Source organism: Elephas maximus, chromosome 8, assembly GCF_024166365.1.
Source record: "Elephas maximus indicus isolate mEleMax1 chromosome 8, mEleMax1 primary haplotype, whole genome shotgun sequence".
Taxonomy (NCBI): Eukaryota; Metazoa; Chordata; class Mammalia; order Proboscidea; family Elephantidae; genus Elephas; species Elephas maximus.
Window position 1 is genome coordinate 127,241,993 of NC_064826.1, and position 23,932 is coordinate 127,265,924.

Consider the following 23,932-nt stretch of genomic DNA (forward strand, 5'->3'; position numbering starts at 1 on the left):
TAGGTTGCGGAATTTTCCCTCACTTCCTATTTTGGTAAGAGTTTTTATCATAAATGGGTGTTGAACTTTGTCAAATGCCTTTTCTGCATCTATTGATAAGATCATGTGGTTTTTATCTTTTGTTTTATTTATGTGATGGATTACATTAATGGTTTTTCTGATATTAAACCAGCCTTGCATACCTGGTATAAATCCCACTTGATCAGGGTGAATTATTTTTTTGATGTGTTGTTGGATTCTATTGGCTAGAATTTTTTTGACGATTTTTGCATCTATGTTCATGAGGGATATAGGTCTAAAATTTTCTTTTTTTGTAATGTCTTTACCTGGTTTTGGTATCAGGGAGATGGTGGCTTCATAGAATGAGTTGGGTAGTATTCCGTCTTTTACTATGCTTTGAAATACCTTCAGTAGTAGTGGTGTTAGGTCTTCTCTAAAGGTTTGGTAGAACTCTGCAGTGAAGCCGTCTGGGCCAGGACTTTTTTTTGTTGGAAGTTTTTTGATTACCGTTTCAATCTCTTTTTTTTTTTTTTTTTAAATTTTTATTAAGCTTCAAGTGAACATTTACCATTCCAATCAGTCTGTCACATGTTGGTTTACATACATCTTACTCCCTTCTCCCACTTGCTCTCCCCCTATTGAGTCAGCCCTTACAGTCTCTCGTTTCGTGCCAATTTTGCCATCTTCCCTCTCTCTCTCTCTTCCCATCCCCCCTCCAGTCAAGAGTTGCCAACACACTCTCCCGTGTCCACCTGATTTAATTAGCTCACTCTTCATCAGCATCTCTCTCCCCCCCACTGACCAGTCCTTTTCATGCCTGATGATTTGTCTTCGGGGATGGTTCCTGTCCTGTGCCATCAGGAGTTCTGGGGAGCATTGTGTCTGGGATTCCTCTAGTCGCAATCATACCATTAGGTGTGGTCTTTTAATGAGAATTTGTATCCCATTGGTCTCCTGCTCCCTCAGGAGTTGTCTGTTGTGCTCCCTAACAGGACAGACATCGATTGTGGCTGGGCACCAACTAGTTCTTCTGGTCTCAGGATAATATAGGTCTCTGGTTCATGTGGCCCTTTCTGTCTCTTGGGTTCTTAGTTGTCTTGTGACCTTGGTGTTCTTCCTTTGCCTTTGCTCCAGGTGGGTTGAGACCAATTAATGTATTTTGGATGGCCGCTTGTTGGCATTTAGGTCCCCAGGCGCCACAATTCAAAGTGGGATGCAGAGTGTTTTCATAATAGAATTGTTTTGCCCGTTGACTTCGAAGTCCCCTCAAACCAAGTTCCCCAGACCCCAGCCCCTGCTCCGCTGACCTTTGAAGCTTTCATTTTATCCCGGAAACCTCTTTACTTTTAATCCAGTCCAATTAGGCTGACCTTCCTTGTTTTGAGTGTTGTCTTTCCCTTCACCCAAAGCAGTTCTTATCTACAGATTGGTCAATAAAAACCCTCTCCCTCCCTCCCTCCCTCCCTCCCTCCCCCCTTTGTAACCACATGAGTATGTGTTATTCACCGTTTTTTTCTATTTCTCAAGATCTTATAATAGTGGTCTTATACTATATTTGTCCTTTTGCAACTGACTCATTTTGCTCAGCATAATGCCTTCCAGATTCCTCCATGTTATGAAATGTTTCAGAGATTCGTCACTGTTCTTCATCGCTGCGTAGTATTCCATTGTGTGAATATACCACAATTTATTTACCCATTCGTCCGTTGACGGACATCTTGGTTGCTTCCAGCTTTTTGCTATTGTAAACAGAGCTGCAATAAACATGGGTGTGCATATATCTGTTTGTGTGAAGGCTCTTGTATCTCTAGGGTATATTCCGAGGAGTGGGATTTCTGGGTTGTATGGTAGTTCTATTTCTAACTGTTTAAGATAACGCCAGATGGATTTCCAAAGTGGTTGTACCATTTTACAATCCCACCAGCAGTGTATGAGAGTTCCAATCTCTCCGCAGCCTCTCCAACATTTATTATTTTGTGTTATTTGAATTAATGCCAGTCTGGTTGGTGTGAGATGGAATCTCATCGTAGTTTTAATTTGCATTTCTCTAATGGCTAATGATCGAGAGCATTTTCTCATGTATCTGTTGGCTGCCTGAATATCTTCCTTAGTGAAATGTGTGTTCATATCCTTTGCCCACTTCTTGATTGGGTTGTTTGTCTTTTTGTGGTTGAGTTTTGACAGAATCATGTAGATTTTAGAGATCAGGCGCTGGTCTGAGATGTCATAGCTGAATATTCTTTCCCAGTCTGTAGGTGGTCTTTTTACTCTTTTGGTGAAGTCTTTAGATGAGCATAGGTGTTTGATTTTCAGGAGCTCCCAGTTATCTGGTTTCTCTTCATCATTTTTGGTAATGTTTTGTATTCTGTTTATGCCCTGTATTAGGGCTCCTAGGGTTGTCCCTATTTTTTCTTCCATGATCTTTATCGTTTTAGTCTTTATGTTTGGGTCTTTGATCCACTTGGAGTTAGTTTTTGTGCATGGTGTGAGGTATGGGTCCTGTTTCATTCTTTTGCAGATGGATATCCAGGTATGCCAGCACCATTTGTTAAAAAGACTATTATTTCCCCAATTGACTGACACTGGTCCTTTGTCAAATATCAGCTGCTTATACGTGGATGGATTTATATCTGGATTCTCAATTCTGTTCCATTGGTCTATGTGCCTGTTGTTGTACCAGTACCAGGCTGTTTTGACTACTGTAGCTGTATAATAGGTTCTGAAATCAGGTAGGGTGAGGCCTCCCACTTTCTTCTTCTTTTTCAGTAATGTTTTGCTTATCCGGGGGTTCTTTCCTTTCCATATGAAATTAGTGATTTGTTTCTCTATCCCCTTAAAGTATGACATTGGTATTTGGATTGGATGTGCGTTATATGTATAGATGGCTTTTGGTAGAATAGACATTTTTACTATGTTAAGTCTTCCTATCCATGAGCAGGGTATGTTTTTCCACTTAAGTATGTCCTTTTGAATTTCTTGTAGCAGAGTTTTATAGTTTTCTTTGTATAGGTCTTTTACATCCTTGGTAAGATTTATTCCTAAGTATTTTATCTTCATGGGGGCTACTGTGAATGGTATTGATTTGGTTATTTCCTCTTCGGTGTTCTTTTTGTTGATGTAGAGGAATCCAAGTGATTTTTGGTATGTTTATTTTATATCCTGAGACTCTGCCAAACTCTTCTATTAGTTTCAGTAGTTTTCTGGAGGATTCCTTAGGGTTTTCCATGTATACGATCATGTCATCTGCAAATAGTGATAGCTTTACTTCCTCCTTACCAATCTGGATACCCTTTATTTCTTTGTCTAGCCTAATTGCCCTGGCTACGACTTCAAGTACGATGTTGAATAAGAGCGGTGATAAAGGGCATCCTTGTCTGGTTCCCGTTCTCAAGGGAAATGCTTTCAGGTTCTCTCCATTTAGAGTGATATTGGCCGTTGGCTTTGCATAGATGCCCTTTATTAGGTTGCGGAATTTTCCCTCACTTCCTATTTTGGTAAGAGTTTTTATCATAAATGGGTGTTGAACTTTGTCAAATGCCTTTTCTGCATCTATTGATAAGATCATGTGGTTTTTATCTTTTGTTTTATTTATGTGATGGATTACATTAATGGTTTTTCTGATATTAAACCAGCCTTGCATACCTGGTATAAATCCCACTTGATCAGGGTGAATTATTTTTTTGATGTGTTGTTGGATTCTATTGGCTAGAATTTTTTTGACGATTTTTGCATCTATGTTCATGAGGGATATAGGTCTAAAATTTTCTTTTTTTGTAATGTCTTTACCTGGTTTTGGTATCAGGGAGATGGTGGCTTCATAGAATGAGTTGGGTAGTATTCCGTCTTTTACTATGCTTTGAAATACCTTCAGTAGTAGTGGTGTTAGGTCTTCTCTAAAGGTTTGGTAGAACTCTGCAGTGAAGCCGTCTGGGCCAGGACTTTTTTTTGTTGGAAGTTTTTTGATTACCGTTTCAATCTCTTTTTTTTTTTTTTTTAAATTTTTATTAAGCTTCAAGTGAACATTTACCATTCCAATCAGTCTGTCACATGTAGGTTTACATACATCTTACTCCCTTCTCCCACTTGCTCTCCCCCTATTGAGTCAGCCCTTACAGTCTCTCGTTTCGTGCCAATTTTGCCATCTTCCCTCTCTCTCTCTCTTCCCATCCCCCCTCCAGTCAAGAGTTGCCAACACACTCTCCCGTGTCCACCTGATTTAATTAGCTCACTCTTCATCAGCATCTCTCTCCCCCCCACTGACCAGTCCTTTTCATGCCTGATGATTTGTCTTCGGGGATGGTTCCTGTCCTGTGCCATCAGGAGTTCTGGGGAGCATTGTGTCTGGGATTCCTCTAGTCGCAATCATACCATTAGGTGTGGTCTTTTAATGAGAATTTGTATCCCATTGGTCTCCTGCTCCCTCAGGAGTTGTCTGTTGTGCTCCCTAACAGGACAGACATCGATTGTGGCTGGGCACCAACTAGTTCTTCTGGTCTCAGGATAATATAGGTCTCTGGTTCATGTGGCCCTTTCTGTCTCTTGGGTTCTTAGTTGTCTTGTGACCTTGGTGTTCTTCCTTTGCCTTTGCTCCAGGTGGGTTGAGACCAATTAATGTATTTTGGATGGCCGCTTGTTGGCATTTAGGTCCCCAGGCGCCACAATTCAAAGTGGGATGCAGAGTGTTTTCATAATAGAATTGTTTTGCCCGTTGACTTCGAAGTCCCCTCAAACCAAGTTCCCCAGACCCCAGCCCCTGCTCCGCTGACCTTTGAAGCTTTCATTTTATCCCGGAAACCTCTTTACTTTTAATCCAGTCCAATTAGGCTGACCTTCCTTGTTTTGAGTGTTGTCTTTCCCTTCACCCAAAGCAGTTCTTATCTACAGATTGATCAATAAAAACCCTCTCCCTCCCTCCCTCCCTCCCTCCCCCCTTTGTAACCACATGAGTATGTGTTATTCACCGTTTTTTTCTATTTCTCAAGATCTTATAATAGTGGTCTTATACTATATTTGTCCTTTTGCAACTGACTCATTTTGCTCAGCATAATGCCTTCCAGATTCCTCCATGTTATGAAATGTTTCAGAGATTCGTCACTGTTCTTCATCGCTGCGTAGTATTCCATTGTGTGAATATACCACAATTTATTTACCCATTCGTCCGTTGACGGACATCTTGGTTGCTTCCAGCTTTTTGCTATTGTAAACAGAGCTGCAATAAACATGGGTGTGCATATATCTGTTTGTGTGAAGGCTCTTGTATCTCTAGGGTATATTCCGAGGAGTGGGATTTCTGGGTTGTATGGTAGTTCTATTTCTAACTGTTTAAGATAACGCCAGATGGATTTCCAAAGTGGTTGTACCATTTTACAATCCCACCAGCAGTGTATGAGAGTTCCAATCTCTCCGCAGCCTCTCCAACATTTATTATTTTGTGTTATTTGAATTAATGCCAGTCTGGTTGGTGTGAGATGGAATCTCATCGTAGTTTTAATTTGCATTTCTCTAATGGCTAATGATCGAGAGCATTTTCTCATGTATCTGTTGGCTGCCTGAATATCTTCCTTAGTGAAATGTGTGTTCATATCCTTTGCCCACTTCTTGATTGGGTTGTTTGTCTTTTTGTGGTTGAGTTTTGACAGAATCATGTAGATTTTAGAGATCAGGCGCTGGTCTGAGATGTCATAGCTGAATATTCTTTCCCAGTCTGTAGGTGGTCTTTTTACTCTTTTGGTGAAGTCTTTAGATGAGCATAGGTGTTTGATTTTCAGGAGCTCCCAGTTATCTGGTTTCTCTTCATCATTTTTGGTAATGTTTTGTATTCTGTTTATGCCCTGTATTAGGGCTCCTAGGGTTGTCCCTATTTTTTCTTCCATGATCTTTATCGTTTTAGTCTTTATGCTTGGGTCTTTGATCCACTTGGAGTTAGTTTTTGTGCATGGTGTGAGGTATGGGTCCTGTTTCATTCTTTTGCAGATGGATATCCAGGTATGCCAGCACCATTTGTTAAAAAGACTATTATTTCCCCAATTGACTGACACTGGTCCTTTGTCAAATATCAGCTGCTTATACGTGGATGGATTTATATCTGGATTCTCAATTCTGTTCCATTGGTCTATGTGCCTGTTCTTGTACCAGTACCAGGCTGTTTTGACTACTGTAGCTGTATAATAGGTTCTGAAATCAGGTAGGGTGAGGCCTCCCACTTTCTTCTTCTTTTTCAGTAATGTTTTGCTTATCCGGGGGTTCTTTCCTTTCCATATGAAATTAGTGATTTGTTTCTCTATCCCCTTAAAGTATGACATTGGTATTTGGATTGGATGTGCGTTATATGTATAGATGGCTTTTGGTAGAATAGACATTTTTACTATGTTAAGTCTTCCTATCCATGAGCAGGGTATGTTTTTCCACTTAAGTATGTCCTTTTGAATTTCTTGTAGCAGAGTTTTATAGTTTTCTTTGTATAGGTCTTTTACATCCTTGGTAAGATTTATTCCTAAGTATTTTATCTTCATGGGGGCTACTGTGAATGGTATTGATTTGGTTATTTCCTCTTCGGTGTTCTTTTTGTTGATGTAGAGGAATCCAAGTGATTTTTGGTATGTTTATTTTATATCCTGAGACTCTGCCAAACTCTTCTATTAGTTTCAGTAGTTTTCTGGAGGATTCCTTAGGGTTTTCCATGTATACGATCATGTCATCTGCAAATAGTGATAGCTTTACTTCCTCCTTACCAATCTGGATACCCTTTATTTCTTTGTCTAGCCTAATTGCCCTGGCTACGACTTCAAGTACGATGTTGAATAAGAGCGGTGATAAAGGGCATCCTTGTCTGGTTCCCGTTCTCAAGGGAAATGCTTTCAGGTTCTCTCCATTTAGAGTGATATTGGCCGTTGGCTTTGCATAGATGCCCTTTATTAGGTTGCGGAATTTTCCCTCACTTCCTATTTTGGTAAGAGTTTTTATCATAAATGGGTGTTGAACTTTGTCAAATGCCTTTTCTGCATCTATTGATAAGATCATGTGGTTTTTATCTTTTGTTTTATTTATGTGATGGATTACATTAATGGTTTTTCTGATATTAAACCAGCCTTGCATACCTGGTATAAATCCCACTTGATCAGGGTGAATTATTTTTTTGATGTGTTGTTGGATTCTATTGGCTAGAATTTTTTTGACGATTTTTGCATCTATGTTCATGAGGGATATAGGTCTAAAATTTTCTTTTTTTGTAATGTCTTTACCTGGTTTTGGTATCAGGGAGATGGTGGCTTCATAGAATGAGTTGGGTAGTATTCCGTCTTTTACTATGCTTTGAAATACCTTCAGTAGTAGTGGTGTTAGGTCTTCTCTAAAGGTTTGGTAGAACTCTGCAGTGAAGCCGTCTGGGCCAGGACTTTTTTTTGTTGGAAGTTTTTTGATTACCGTTTCAATCTCTTTTTTTTTTTTTTTTTAAATTTTTATTAAGCTTCAAGTGAACATTTACCATTCCAATCAGTCTGTCACATGTAGGTTTACATACATCTTACTCCCTTCTCCCACTTGCTCTCCCCCTATTGAGTCAGCCCTTACAGTCTCTCGTTTCGTGCCAATTTTGCCATCTTCCCTCTCTCTCTCTCTTCCCATCCCCCCTCCAGTCAAGAGTTGCCAACACACTCTCCCGTGTCCACCTGATTTAATTAGCTCACTCTTCATCAGCATCTCTCTCCCCCCCACTGACCAGTCCTTTTCATGCCTGATGATTTGTCTTCGGGGATGGTTCCTGTCCTGTGCCATCAGGAGTTCTGGGGAGCATTGTGTCTGGGATTCCTCTAGTCGCAATCATACCATTAGGTGTGGTCTTTTAATGAGAATTTGTATCCCATTGGTCTCCTGCTCCCTCAGGAGTTGTCTGTTGTGCTCCCTAACAGGACAGACATCGATTGTGGCTGGGCACCAACTAGTTCTTCTGGTCTCAGGATAATATAGGTCTCTGGTTCATGTGGCCCTTTCTGTCTCTTGGGTTCTTAGTTGTCTTGTGACCTTGGTGTTCTTCCTTTGCCTTTGCTCCAGGTGGGTTGAGACCAATTAATGTATTTTGGATGGCCGCTTGTTGGCATTTAGGTCCCCAGGCGCCACAATTCAAAGTGGGATGCAGAGTGTTTTCATAATAGAACTGTTTTGCCCGTTGACTTCGAAGTCCCCTCAAACCAAGTTCCCCAGACCCCAGCCCCTGCTCCGCTGACCTTTGAAGCTTTCATTTTATCCCGGAAACCTCTTTACTTTTAATCCAGTCCAATTAGGCTGACCTTCCTTGTTTTGAGTGTTGTCTTTCCCTTCACCCAAAGCAGTTCTTATCTACAGATTGATCAATAAAAACCCTCTCCCTCCCTCCCTCCCTCCCTCCCCCCTTTGTAACCACATGAGTATGTGTTATTCACCGTTTTTTTCTATTTCTCAAGATCTTATAATAGTGGTCTTATACTATATTTGTCCTTTTGCAACTGACTCATTTTGCTCAGCATAATGCCTTCCAGATTCCTCCATGTTATGAAATGTTTCAGAGATTCGTCACTGTTCTTCATCGCTGCGTAGTATTCCATTGTGTGAATATACCACAATTTATTTACCCATTCGTCCGTTGACGGACATCTTGGTTGCTTCCAGCTTTTTGCTATTGTAAACAGAGCTGCAATAAACATGGGTGTGCATATATCTGTTTGTGTGAAGGCTCTTGTATCTCTAGGGTATATTCCGAGGAGTGGGATTTCTGGGTTGTATGGTAGTTCTATTTCTAACTGTTTAAGATAACGCCAGATGGATTTCCAAAGTGGTTGTACCATTTTACAATCCCACCAGCAGTGTATGAGAGTTCCAATCTCTCCGCAGCCTCTCCAACATTTATTATTTTGTGTTATTTGAATTAATGCCAGTCTGGTTGGTGTGAGATGGAATCTCATCGTAGTTTTAATTTGCATTTCTCTAATGGCTAATGATCGAGAGCATTTTCTCATGTATCTGTTGGCTGCCTGAATATCTTCCTTAGTGAAATGTGTGTTCATATCCTTTGCCCACTTCTTGATTGGGTTGTTTGTCTTTTTGTGGTTGAGTTTTGACAGAATCATGTAGATTTTAGAGATCAGGCGCTGGTCTGAGATGTCATAGCTGAATATTCTTTCCCAGTCTGTAGGTGGTCTTTTTACTCTTTTGGTGAAGTCTTTAGATGAGCATAGGTGTTTGATTTTCAGGAGCTCCCAGTTATCTGGTTTCTCTTCATCATTTTTGGTAATGTTTTGTATTCTGTTTATGCCCTGTATTAGGGCTCCTAGGGTTGTCCCTATTTTTTCTTCCATGATCTTTATCGTTTTAGTCTTTATGTTTGGGTCTTTGATCCACTTGGAGTTAGTTTTTGTGCATGGTGTGAGGTATGGGTCCTGTTTCATTCTTTTGCAGATGGATATCCAGGTATGCCAGCACCATTTGTTAAAAAGACTATTATTTCCCCAATTGACTGACACTGGTCCTTTGTCAAATATCAGCTGCTTATACGTGGATGGATTTATATCTGGATTCTCAATTCTGTTCCATTGGTCTATGTGCCTGTTGTTGTACCAGTACCAGGCTGTTTTGACTACTGTAGCTGTATAATAGGTTCTGAAATCAGGTAGGGTGAGGCCTCCCACTTTCTTCTTCTTTTTCAGTAATGTTTTGCTTATCCGGGGGTTCTTTCCTTTCCATATGAAATTAGTGATTTGTTTCTCTATCCCCTTAAAGTATGACATTGGTATTTGGATTGGATGTGCGTTATATGTATAGATGGCTTTTGGTAGAATAGACATTTTTACTATGTTAAGTCTTCCTATCCATGAGCAGGGTATGTTTTTCCACTTAAGTATGTCCTTTTGAATTTCTTGTAGCAGAGTTTTATAGTTTTCTTTGTATAGGTCTTTTACATCCTTGGTAAGATTTATTCCTAAGTATTTTATCTTCATGGGGGCTACTGTGAATGGTATTGATTTGGTTATTTCCTCTTCGGTGTTCTTTTTGTTGATGTAGAGGAATCCAAGTGATTTTTGGTATGTTTATTTTAGATCCTGAGACTCTGCCAAACTCTTCTATTAGTTTCAGTAGTTTTCTGGAGGATTCCTTAGGGTTTTCCATGTATACGATCATGTCATCTGCAAATAGTGATAGCTTTACTTCCTCCTTACCAATCTGGATACCCTTTATTTCTTTGTCTAGCCTAATTGCCCTGGCTACGACTTCAAGTACGATGTTGAATAAGAGCGGTGATAAAGGGCATCCTTGTCTGGTTCCCGTTCTCAAGGGAAATGCTTTCAGGTTCTCTCCATTTAGAGTGATATTGGCCGTTGGCTTTGCATAGATGCCCTTTATTAGGTTGCGGAATTTTCCCTCACTTCCTATTTTGGTAAGAGTTTTTATCATAAATGGGTGTTGAACTTTGTCAAATGCCTTTTCTGCATCTATTGATAAGATCATGTGGTTTTTATCTTTTGTTTTATTTATGTGATGGATTACATTAATGGTTTTTCTGATATTAAACCAGCCTTGCATACCTGGTATAAATCCCACTTGATCAGGGTGAATTATTTTTTTGATGTGTTGTTGGATTCTATTGGCTAGAATTTTTTTGACGATTTTTGCATCTATGTTCATGAGGGATATAGGTCTAAAATTTTCTTTTTTTGTAATGTCTTTACCTGGTTTTGGTATCAGGGAGATGGTGGCTTCATAGAATGAGTTGGGTAGTATTCCGTCTTTTACTATGCTTTGAAATACCTTCAGTAGTAGTGGTGTTAGGTCTTCTCTAAAGGTTTGGTAGAACTCTGCAGTGAAGCCGTCTGGGCCAGGACTTTTTTTTGTTGGAAGTTTTTTGATTACCGTTTCAATCTCTTTTTTTTTTTTTTTTTAAATTTTTATTAAGCTTCAAGTGAACATTTACCATTCCAATCAGTCTGTCACATGTTGGTTTACATACATCTTACTCCCTTCTCCCACTTGCTCTCCCCCTATTGAGTCAGCCCTTACAGTCTCTCGTTTCGTGCCAATTTTGCCATCTTCCCTCTCTCTCTCTCTTCCCATCCCCCCTCCAGTCAAGAGTTGCCAACACACTCTCCCGTGTCCACCTGATTTAATTAGCTCACTCTTCATCAGCATCTCTCTCCCCCCCACTGACCAGTCCTTTTCATGCCTGATGATTTGTCTTCGGGGATGGTTCCTGTCCTGTGCCATCAGGAGTTCTGGGGAGCATTGTGTCTGGGATTCCTCTAGTCGCAATCATACCATTAGGTGTGGTCTTTTAATGAGAATTTGTATCCCATTGGTCTCCTGCTCCCTCAGGAGTTGTCTGTTGTGCTCCCTAACAGGACAGACATCGATTGTGGCTGGGCACCAACTAGTTCTTCTGGTCTCAGGATAATATAGGTCTCTGGTTCATGTGGCCCTTTCTGTCTCTTGGGTTCTTAGTTGTCTTGTGACCTTGGTGTTCTTCCTTTGCCTTTGCTCCAGGTGGGTTGAGACCAATTAATGTATTTTGGATGGCCGCTTGTTGGCATTTAGGTCCCCAGGCGCCACAATTCAAAGTGGGATGCAGAGTGTTTTCATAATAGAATTGTTTTGCCCGTTGACTTCGAAGTCCCCTCAAACCAAGTTCCCCAGACCCCAGCCCCTGCTCCGCTGACCTTTGAAGCTTTCATTTTATCCCGGAAACCTCTTTACTTTTAATCCAGTCCAATTAGGCTGACCTTCCTTGTTTTGAGTGTTGTCTTTCCCTTCACCCAAAGCAGTTCTTATCTACAGATTGGTCAATAAAAACCCTCTCCCTCCCTCCCTCCCTCCCTCCCTCCCCCCTTTGTAACCACATGAGTATGTGTTATTCACCGTTTTTTTCTATTTCTCAAGATCTTATAATAGTGGTCTTATACTATATTTGTCCTTTTGCAACTGACTCATTTTGCTCAGCATAATGCCTTCCAGATTCCTCCATGTTATGAAATGTTTCAGAGATTCGTCACTGTTCTTCATCGCTGCGTAGTATTCCATTGTGTGAATATACCACAATTTATTTACCCATTCGTCCGTTGACGGACATCTTGGTTGCTTCCAGCTTTTTGCTATTGTAAACAGAGCTGCAATAAACATGGGTGTGCATATATCTGTTTGTGTGAAGGCTCTTGTATCTCTAGGGTATATTCCGAGGAGTGGGATTTCTGGGTTGTATGGTAGTTCTATTTCTAACTGTTTAAGATAACGCCAGATGGATTTCCAAAGTGGTTGTACCATTTTACAATCCCACCAGCAGTGTATGAGAGTTCCAATCTCTCCGCAGCCTCTCCAACATTTATTATTTTGTGTTATTTGAATTAATGCCAGTCTGGTTGGTGTGAGATGGAATCTCATCGTAGTTTTAATTTGCATTTCTCTAATGGCTAATGATCGAGAGCATTTTCTCATGTATCTGTTGGCTGCCTGAATATCTTCCTTAGTGAAATGTGTGTTCATATCCTTTGCCCACTTCTTGATTGGGTTGTTTGTCTTTTTGTGGTTGAGTTTTGACAGAATCATGTAGATTTTAGAGATCAGGCGCTGGTCTGAGATGTCATAGCTGAATATTCTTTCCCAGTCTGTAGGTGGTCTTTTTACTCTTTTGGTGAAGTCTTTAGATGAGCATAGGTGTTTGATTTTCAGGAGCTCCCAGTTATCTGGTTTCTCTTCATCATTTTTGGTAATGTTTTGTATTCTGTTTATGCCCTGTATTAGGGCTCCTAGGGTTGTCCCTATTTTTTCTTCCATGATCTTTATCGTTTTAGTCTTTATGTTTGGGTCTTTGATCCACTTGGAGTTAGTTTTTGTGCATGGTGTGAGGTATGGGTCCTGTTTCATTCTTTTGCAGATGGATATCCAGGTATGCCAGCACCATTTGTTAAAAAGACTATTATTTCCCCAATTGACTGACACTGGTCCTTTGTCAAATATCAGCTGCTTATACGTGGATGGATTTATATCTGGATTCTCAATTCTGTTCCATTGGTCTATGTGCCTGTTGTTGTACCAGTACCAGGCTGTTTTGACTACTGTAGCTGTATAATAGGTTCTGAAATCAGGTAGGGTGAGGCCTCCCACTTTCTTCTTCTTTTTCAGTAATGTTTTGCTTATCCGGGGGTTCTTTCCTTTCCATATGAAATTAGTGATTTGTTTCTCTATCCCCTTAAAGTATGACATTGGTATTTGGATTGGATGTGCGTTATATGTATAGATGGCTTTTGGTAGAATAGACATTTTTACTATGTTAAGTCTTCCTATCCATGAGCAGGGTATGTTTTTCCACTTAAGCATGTCCTTTTGAATTTCTTGTAGCAGAGTTTTATAGTTTTCTTTGTATAGGTCTTTTACATCCTTGGTAAGATTTATTCCTAAGTATTTTATCTTCATGGGGGCTACTGTGAATGGTATTGATTTGGTTATTTCCTCTTCGGTGTTCTTTTTGTTGATGTAGAGGAATCCAAGTGATTTTTGGTATGTTTATTTTATATCCTGAGACTCTGCCAAACTCTTCTATTAGTTTCAGTAGTTTTCTGGAGGATTCCTTAGGGTTTTCCATGTATACGATCATGTCATCTGCAAATAGTGATAGCTTTACTTCCTCCTTACCAATCTGGATACCCTTTATTTCTTTGTCTAGCCTAATTGCCCTGGCTACGACTTCAAGTACGATGTTGAATAAGAGCGGTGATAAAGGGCATCCTTGTCTGGTTCCCGTTCTCAAGGGAAATGCTTTCAGGTTCTCTCCATTTAGAGTGATATTGGCCGTTGGCTTTGCATAGATGCCCTTTATTAGGTTGCGGAATTTTCCCTCACTTCTTATTTTGGTAAGAGTTTTTATCATAAATGGGTGTTGAACTTTGTCAAATGCCTTTTCTGCATCTATTGATAAGATCATGTGGTTTTTATCTTTTGTTTTATTTATGTGATGGATTACATTAATGGTTTTTCTGATATTAAACCAGCCTTGCATACCTGGTATAAATCCCACTTGATCAGGGTGAATTATTTTTTTGATGTGTTGTTGGATTCTATTGGCTAGAATTTTTTTGACGATTTTTGCATCTATGTTCATGAGGGATATAGGTCTAAAATTTTCTTTTTTTGTAATGTCTTTACCTGGTTTTGGTATCAGGGAGATGGTGGCTTCATAGAATGAGTTGGGTAGTATTCCGTCTTTTACTATGCTTTGAAATACCTTCAGTAGTAGTGGTGTTAGGTCTTCTCTAAAGGTTTGGTAGAACTCTGCAGTGAAGCCGTCTGGGCCAGGACTTTTTTTTGTTGGAAGTTTTTTGATTACCGTTTCAATCTCTTTTTTTTTTTTTTTTAAATTTTTATTAAGCTTCAAGTGAACATTTACCATTCCAATCAGTCTGTCACATGTAGGTTTACATACATCTTACTCCCTTCTCCCACTTGCTCTCCCCCTATTGAGTCAGCCCTTACAGTCTCTCGTTTCGTGCCAATTTTGCCATCTTCCCTCTCTCTCTCTCTTCCCATCCCCCCTCCAGTCAAGAGTTGCCAACACACTCTCCCGTGTCCACCTGATTTAATTAGCTCACTCTTCATCAGCATCTCTCTCCCCCCCACTGACCAGTCCTTTTCATGCCTGATGATTTGTCTTCGGGGATGGTTCCTGTCCTGTGCCATCAGGAGTTCTGGGGAGCATTGTGTCTGGGATTCCTCTAGTCGCAATCATACCATTAGGTGTGGTCTTTTAATGAGAATTTGTATCCCATTGGTCTCCTGCTCCCTCAGGAGTTGTCTGTTGTGCTCCCTAACAGGACAGACATCGATTGTGGCTGGGCACCAACTAGTTCTTCTGGTCTCAGGATAATATAGGTCTCTGGTTCATGTGGCCCTTTCTGTCTCTTGGGTTCTTAGTTGTCTTGTGACCTTGGTGTTCTTCCTTTGCCTTTGCTCCAGGTGGGTTGAGACCAATTAATGTATTTTGGATGGCCGCTTGTTGGCATTTAGGTCCCCAGGCGCCACAATTCAAAGTGGGATGCAGAGTGTTTTCATAATAGAATTGTTTTGCCCGTTGACTTCGAAGTCCCCTCAAACCAAGTTCCCCAGACCCCAGCCCCTGCTCCGCTGACCTTTGAAGCTTTCATTTTATCCCGGAAACCTCTTTACTTTTAATCCAGTCCAATTAGGCTGACCTTCCTTGTTTTGAGTGTTGTCTTTCCCTTCACCCAAAGCAGTTCTTATCTACAGATTGATCAATAAAAACCCTCTCCCTCCCTCCCTCCCTCCCTCCCCCCTTTGTAACCACATGAGTATGTGTTATTCACCGTTTTTTTCTATTTCTCAAGATCTTATAATAGTGGTCTTATACTATATTTGTCCTTTTGCAACTGACTCATTTTGCTCAGCATAATGCCTTCCAGATTCCTCCATGTTATGAAATGTTTCAGAGATTCGTCACTGTTCTTCATCGCTGCGTAGTATTCCATTGTGTGAATATACCACAATTTATTTACCCATTCGTCCGTTGACGGACATCTTGGTTGCTTCCAGCTTTTTGCTATTGTAAACAGAGCTGCAATAAACATGGGTGTGCATATATCTGTTTGTGTGAAGGCTCTTGTATCTCTAGGGTATATTCCGAGGAGTGGGATTTCTGGGTTGTATGGTAGTTCTATTTCTAACTGTTTAAGATAACGCCAGATGGATTTCCAAAGTGGTTGTACCATTTTACAATCCCACCAGCAGTGTATGAGAGTTCCAATCTCTCCGCAGCCTCTCCAACATTTATTATTTTGTGTTATTTGAATTAATGCCAGTCTGGTTGGTGTGAGATGGAATCTCATCGTAGTTTTAATTTGCATTTCTCTAATGGCTAATGATCGAGAGCATTTTCTCATGTATCTGTTGGCTGCCTGAATATCTTCCTTAGTGAAATGTGTGTTCATATCCTTTGCCCACTTCTTGATTGGGTTGTTTGTCTTTTTGTGGTTGAGTTTTGACAGAATCATGTAGATTTTAGAGATCAGGCGCTGGTCTGAGATGTCATAGCTGAATATTCTTTCCCAGTCTGTAGGTGGTCTTTTTACTCTTTTGGTGAAGTCTTTAGATGAGCATAGGTGTTTGATTTTCAGGAGCTCCCAGTTATCTGGTTTCTCTTCATCATTTTTGGTAATGTTTTGTATTCTGTTTATGCCCTGTATTAGGGCTCCTAGGGTTGTCCCTATTTTTTCTTCCATGATCTTTATCGTTTTAGTCTTTATGTTTGGGTCTTTGATCCACTTGGAGTTAGTTTTTGTGCATGGTGTGAGGTATGGGTCCTGTTTCATTCTTTTGCAGATGGATATCCAGGTATGCCAGCACCATTTGTTAAAAAGACTATTATTTCCCCAATTGACTGACACTGGTCCTTTGTCAAATATCAGCTGCTTATACGTGGATGGATTTATATCTGGATTCTCAATTCTGTTCCATTGGTCTATGTGCCTGTTCTTGTACCAGTACCAGGCTGTTTTGACTACTGTAGCTGTATAATAGGTTCTGAAATCAGGTAGGGTGAGGCCTCCCACTTTCTTCTTCTTTTTCAGTAATGTTTTGCTTATCCGGGGGTTCTTTCCTTTCCATATGAAATTAGTGATTTGTTTCTCTATCCCCTTAAAGTATGACATTGGTATTTGGATTGGATGTGCGTTATATGTATAGATGGCTTTTGGTAGAATAGACATTTTTACTATGTTAAGTCTTCCTATCCATGAGCAGGGTATGTTTTTCCACTTAAGTATGTCCTTTTGAATTTCTTGTAGCAGAGTTTTATAGTTTTCTTTGTATAGGTCTTTTACATCCTTGGTAAGATTTATTCCTAAGTATTTTATCTTCATGGGGGCTACTGTGAATGGTATTGATTTGGTTATTTCCTCTTCGGTGTTCTTTTTGTTGATGTAGAGGAATCCAAGTGATTTTTGGTATGTTTATTTTAGATCCTGAGACTCTGCCAAACTCTTCTATTAGTTTCAGTAGTTTTCTGGAGGATTCCTTAGGGTTTTCCATGTATACGATCATGTCATCTGCAAATAGTGATAGCTTTACTTCCTCCTTACCAATCTGGATACCCTTTATTTCTTTGTCTAGCCTAATTGCCCTGGCTACGACTTCAAGTACGATGTTGAATAAGAGCGGTGATAAAGGGCATCCTTGTCTGGTTCCCGTTCTCAAGGGAAATGCTTTCAGGTTCTCTCCATTTAGAGTGATATTGGCCGTTGGCTTTGCATAGATGCCCTTTATTAGGTTGCGGAATTTTCCCTCACTTCCTATTTTGGTAAGAGTTTTTATCATAAATGGGTGTTGAACTTTGTCAAATGCCTTTTCTGCATCTATTGATAAGATCATGTGGTTTTTATCTTTTGTTTTATTTATGTGATGGATTACATTAATGGTTTTTCTGATATTAAACCAGCCTTGCATACCTGGTATAAATCCCACTTGATCAGGGTGAATTATTTTTTTGATGTGTTGTTGGATTCTATTGGCTAGAATTTTTTTGAGGATTTTTGCATCTATGTTCATGAGGGATATAGGTCTAAAATTTTCTTTTTTTGTAATGTCTTTACCTGGTTTTGGTATCAGGGAGATGGTGGCTTCATAGAATGAGTTGGGTAGTATTCCGTCTTTTACTATGCTTTGAAATACCTTCAGTAGTAGTGGTGTTAGGTCTTCTCTAAAGGTTTGGTAGAACTCTGCAGTGAAGCCGTCTGGGCCAGGACTTTTTTTTGTTGGAAGTTTTTTGATTACCGTTTCAATCTCTTTTTTTTTTTTTTTTAAATTTTTATTAAGCTTCAAGTGAACATTTACCATTCCAATCAGTCTGTCACATGTAGGTTTACATACATCTTACTCCCTTCTCCCACTTGCTCTCCCCCTATTGAGTCAGCCCTTACAGTCTCTCGTTTCGTGCCAATTTTGCCATCTTCCCTCTCTCTCTCTCTTCCCATCCCCCCTCCAGTCAAGAGTTGCCAACACACTCTCCCGTGTCCACCTGATTTAATTAGCTCACTCTTCATCAGCATCTCTCTCCCCCCCACTGACCAGTCCTTTTCATGCCTGATGATTTGTCTTCGGGGATGGTTCCTGTCCTGTGCCATCAGGAGTTCTGGGGAGCATTGTGTCTGGGATTCCTCTAGTCGCAATCATACCATTAGGTGTGGTCTTTTAATGAGAATTTGTATCCCATTGGTCTCCTGCTCCCTCAGGAGTTGTCTGTTGTGCTCCCTAACAGGACAGACATCGATTGTGGCTGGGCACCAACTAGTTCTTCTGGTCTCAGGATAATATAGGTCTCTGGTTCATGTGGCCCTTTCTGTCTCTTGGGTTCTTAGTTGTCTTGTGACCTTGGTGTTCTTCCTTTGCCTTTGCTCCAGGTGGGTTGAGACCAATTAATGTATTTTGGATGGCCGCTTGTTGGCATTTAGGTCCCCAGGCGCCACAATTCAAAGTGGGATGCAGAGTGTTTTCATAATAGAATTGTTTTGCCCGTTGACTTCGAAGTCCCCTCAAACCAAGTTCCCCAGACCCCAGCCCCTGCTCCGCTGACCTTTGAAGCTTTCATTTTATCCCGGAAACCTCTTTACTTTTAATCCAGTCCAATTAGGCTGACCTTCCTTGTTTTGAGTGTTGTCTTTCCCTTCACCCAAAGCAGTTCTTATCTACAGATTGATCAATAAAAACCCTCTCCCTCCCTCCCTCCCTCCCTCCCCCCTTTGTAACCACATGAGTATGTGTTATTCACCGTTTTTTTCTATTTCTCAAGATCTTATAATAGTGGTCTTATACTATATTTGTCCTTTTGCAACTGACTCATTTTGCTCAGCATAATGCCTTCCAGATTCCTCCATGTTATGAAATGTTTCAGAGATTCGTCACTGTTCTTCTTCATCGCTGCGTAGTATTCCATTGTGTGAATATACCACAATTTATTTACCCATTCGTCCGTTGACGGACATCTTGGTTGCTTCCAGCTTTTTGCTATTGTAAACAGAGCTGCAATAAACATGGGTGTGCATATATCTGTTTGTGTGAAGGCTCTTGTATCTCTAGGGTATATTCCGAGGAGTGGGATTTCTGGGTTGTATGGTAGTTCTATTTCTAACTGTTTAAGATAACGCCAGATGGATTTCCAAAGTGGTTGTACCATTTTACAATCCCACCAGCAGTGTATGAGAGTTCCAATCTCTCCGCAGCCTCTCCAACATTTATTATTTTGTGTTATTTGAATTAATGCCAGTCTGGTTGGTGTGAGATGGAATCTCATCGTAGTTTTAATTTGCATTTCTCTAATGGCTAATGATCGAGAGCATTTTCTCATGTATCTGTTGGCTGCCTGAATATCTTCCTTAGTGAAATGTGTGTTCATATCCTTTGCCCACTTCTTGATTGGGTTGTTTGTCTTTTTGTGGTTGAGTTTTGACAGAATCATGTAGATTTTAGAGATCAGGCGCTGGTCTGAGATGTCATAGCTGAATATTCTTTCCCAGTCTGTAGGTGGTCTTTTTACTCTTTTGGTGAAGTCTTTAGATGAGCATAGGTGTTTGATTTTCAGGAGCTCCCAGTTATCTGGTTTCTCTTCATCATTTTTGGTAATGTTTTGTATTCTGTTTATGCCCTGTATTAGGGCTCCTAGGGTTGTCCCTATTTTTTCTTCCATGATCTTTATCGTTTTAGTCTTTATGTTTGGGTCTTTGATCCACTTGGAGTTAGTTTTTGTGCATGGTGTGAGGTATGGGTCCTGTTTCATTCTTTTGCAGATGGATATCCAGGTATGCCAGCACCATTTGTTAAAAAGACTATTATTTCCCCAATTGACTGACACTGGTCCTTTGTCAAATATCAGCTGCTTATACGTGGATGGATTTATATCTGGATTCTCAATTCTGTTCCATTGGTCTATGTGCCTGTTGTTGTACCAGTACCAGGCTGTTTTGACTACTGTAGCTGTATAATAGGTTCTGAAATCAGGTAGGGTGAGGCCTCCCACTTTCTTCTTCTTTTTCAGTAATGTTTTGCTTATCCGGGGGTTCTTTCCTTTCCATATGAAATTAGTGATTTGTTTCTCTATCCCCTTAAAGTATGACATTGGTATTTGGATTGGATGTGCGTTATATGTATAGATGGCTTTTGGTAGAATAGACATTTTTACTATGTTAAGTCTTCCTATCCATGAGCAGGGTATGTTTTTCCACTTAAGTATGTCCTTTTGAATTTCTTGTAGCAGAGTTTTATAGTTTTCTTTGTATAGGTCTTTTACATCCTTGGTAAGATTTATTCCTAAGTATTTTATCTTCATGGGGGCTACTGTGAATGGTATTGATTTGGTTATTTCCTCTTCGGTGTTCTTTTTGTTGATGTAGAGGAATCCAAGTGATTTTTGGTATGTTTATTTTATATCCTGAGACTCTGCCAAACTCTTCTATTAGTTTCAGTAGTTTTCTGGAGGATTCCTTAGGGTTTTCCATGTATACGATCATGTCATCTGCAAATAGTGATAGCTTTACTTCCTCCTTACCAATCTGGATACCCTTTATTTCTTTGTCTAGCCTAATTGCCCTGGCTACGACTTCAAGTACGATGTTGAATAAGAGCGGTGATAAAGGGCATCCTTGTCTGGTTCCCGTTCTCAAGGGAAATGCTTTCAGGTTCTCTCCATTTAGAGTGATATTGGCCGTTGGCTTTGCATAGATGCCCTTTATTAGGTTGCGGAATTTTCCCTCACTTCCTATTTTGGTAAGAGTTTTTATCATAAATGGGTGTTGAACTTTGTCAAATGCCTTTTCTGCATCTATTGATAAGATCATGTGGTTTTTATCTTTTGTTTTATTTATGTGATGGATTACATTAATGGTTTTTCTGATATTAAACCAGCCTTGCATACCTGGTATAAATCCCACTTGATCAGGGTGAATTATTTTTTTGATGTGTTGTTGGATTCTATTGGCTAGAATTTTTTTGAGGATTTTTGCATCTATGTTCATGAGGGATATAGGTCTAAAATTTTCTTTTTTTGTAATGTCTTTACCTGGTTTTGGTATCAGGGAGATGGTGGCTTCATAGAATGAGTTGGGTAGTATTCCGTCTTTTACTATGCTTTGAAATACCTTCAGTAGTAGTGGTGTTAGGTCTTCTCTAAAGGTTTGGTAGAACTCTGCAGTGAAGCCATCTGGGCCAGGACTTTTTTTTGTTGGAAGTTTTTTGATTACCGTTTCAATCTCTTTTTTTTTTTTTTTTAAATTTTTATTAAGCTTCAAGTGAACATTTACCATTCCAATCAGTCTGTCACATGTAGGTTTACATACATCTTACTCCCTTCTCCCACTTGCTCTCCCCCTATTGAGTCAGCCCTTACAGTCTCTCGTTTCGTGCCAATTTTGCCATCTTCCCTCTCTCTCTCTCTTCCCATCCCCCCTCCAGTCAAGAGTTGCCAACACACTCTCCCGTGTCCACCTGATTTAATTAGCTCACTCTTCATCAGCATCTCTCTCCCCCCCACTGACCAGTCCTTTTCATGCCTGATGATTTGTCTTCGGGGATGGTTCCTGTCCTGTGCCATCAGGAGTTCTGGGGAGCATTGTGTATGGGATTCCTCTAGTCGCAATCATACCATTAGGTGTGGTCTTTTAATGAGAATTTGTATCCCATTGGTCTCCTGCTCCCTCAGGAGTTGTCTGTTGTGCTCCCTAACAGGACAGACATCGATTGTGGCTGGGCACCAACTAGTTCTTCTGGTCTCAGGATAATATAGGTCTCTGGTTCATGTGGCCCTTTCTGTCTCTTGGGTTCTTAGTTGTCTTGTGACCTTGGTGTTCTTCCTTTGCCTTTGCTCCAGGTGGGTTGAGACCAATTAATGTATTTTGGATGGCCGCTTGTTGGCATTTAGGTCCCCAGGCGCCACAATTCAAAGTGGGATGCAGAGTGTTTTCATAATAGAATTGTTTTGCCCGTTGACTTCGAAGTCCCCTCAAACCAAGTTCCCCAGACCCCAGCCCCTGCTCCGCTGACCTTTGAAGCTTTCATTTTATCCCGGAAACCTCTTTACTTTTAATCCAGTCCAATTAGGCTGACCTTCCTTGTTTTGAGTGTTGTCTTTCCCTTCACCCAAAGCAGTTCTTATCTACAGATTGATCAATAAAAACCCTCTCCCTCCCTCCCTCCCTCCCTCCCCCCTTTGTAACCACATGAGTATGTGTTATTCACCGTTTTTTTCTATTTCTCAAGATCTTATAATAGTGGTCTTATACTATATTTGTCCTTTTGCAACTGACTCATTTTGCTCAGCATAATGCCTTCCAGATTCCTCCATGTTATGAAATGTTTCAGAGATTCGTCACTGTTCTTCATCGCTGCGTAGTATTCCATTGTGTGAATATACCACAATTTATTTACCCATTCGTCCGTTGACGGACATCTTGGTTGCTTCCAGCTTTTTGCTATTGTAAACAGAGCTGCAATAAACATGGGTGTGCATATATCTGTTTGTGTGAAGGCTCTTGTATCTCTAGGGTATATTCCGAGGAGTGGGATTTCTGGGTTGTATGGTAGTTCTATTTCTAACTGTTTAAGATAACGCCAGATGGATTTCCAAAGTGGTTGTACCATTTTACAATCCCACCAGCAGTGTATGAGAGTTCCAATCTCTCCGCAGCCTCTCCAACATTTATTATTTTGTGTTATTTGAATTAATGCCAGTCTGGTTGGTGTGAGATGGAATCTCATCGTAGTTTTAATTTGCATTTCTCTAATGGCTAATGATCGAGAGCATTTTCTCATGTATCTGTTGGCTGCCTGAATATCTTCCTTAGTGAAATGTGTGTTCATATCCTTTGCCCACTTCTTGATTGGGTTGTTTGTCTTTTTGTGGTTGAGTTTTGACAGAATCATGTAGATTTTAGAGATCAGGCGCTGGTCTGAGATGTCATAGCTGAATATTCTTTCCCAGTCTGTAGGTGGTCTTTTTACTCTTTTGGTGAAGTCTTTAGATGAGCATAGGTGTTTGATTTTCAGGAGCTCCCAGTTATCTGGTTTCTCTTCATCATTTTTGGTAATGTTTTGTATTCTGTTTATGCCCTGTATTAGGGCTCCTAGGGTTGTCCCTATTTTTTCTTCCATGATCTTTATCGTTTTAGTCTTTATGTTTGGGTCTTTGATCCACCTGGAGTTAGTTTTTGTGCATGGTGTGAGGTATGGGTCCTGTTTCATTCTTTTGCAGATGGATATCCAGGTATGCCAGCACCATTTGTTAAAAAGACTATTATTTCCCCAATTGACTGACACTGGTCCTTTGTCAAATATCAGCTGCTTATACGTGGATGGATTTATATCTGGATTCTCAATTCTGTTCCATTGGTCTATGTGCCTGTTGTTGTACCAGTACCAGGCTGTTTTGACTACTGTAGCTGTATAATAGGTTCTGAAATCAGGTAGGGTGAGGCCTCCCACTTTCTTCTTCTTTTTCAGTAATGTTTTGCTTATCCGGGGGTTCTTTCCTTTCCATATGAAATTAGTGATTTGTTTCTCTATCCCCTTAAAGTATGACATTGGTATTTGGATTGGATGTGCGTTATATGTATAGATGGCTTTTGGTAGAATAGACATTTTTACTATGTTAAGTCTTCCTATCCATGAGCAGGGTATGTTTTTCCACTTAAGTATGTCCTTTTGAATTTCTTGTAGCAGAGTTTTATAGTTTTCTTTGTATAGGTCTTTTACATCCTTGGTAAGATTTATTCCTAAGTATTTTATCTTCATGGGGGCTACTGTGAATGGTATTGATTTGGTTATTTCCTCTTCGGTGTTCTTTTTGTTGATGTAGAGGAATCCAAGTGATTTTTGGTATGTTTATTTTATATCCTGAGACTCTGCCAAACTCTTCTATTAGTTTCAG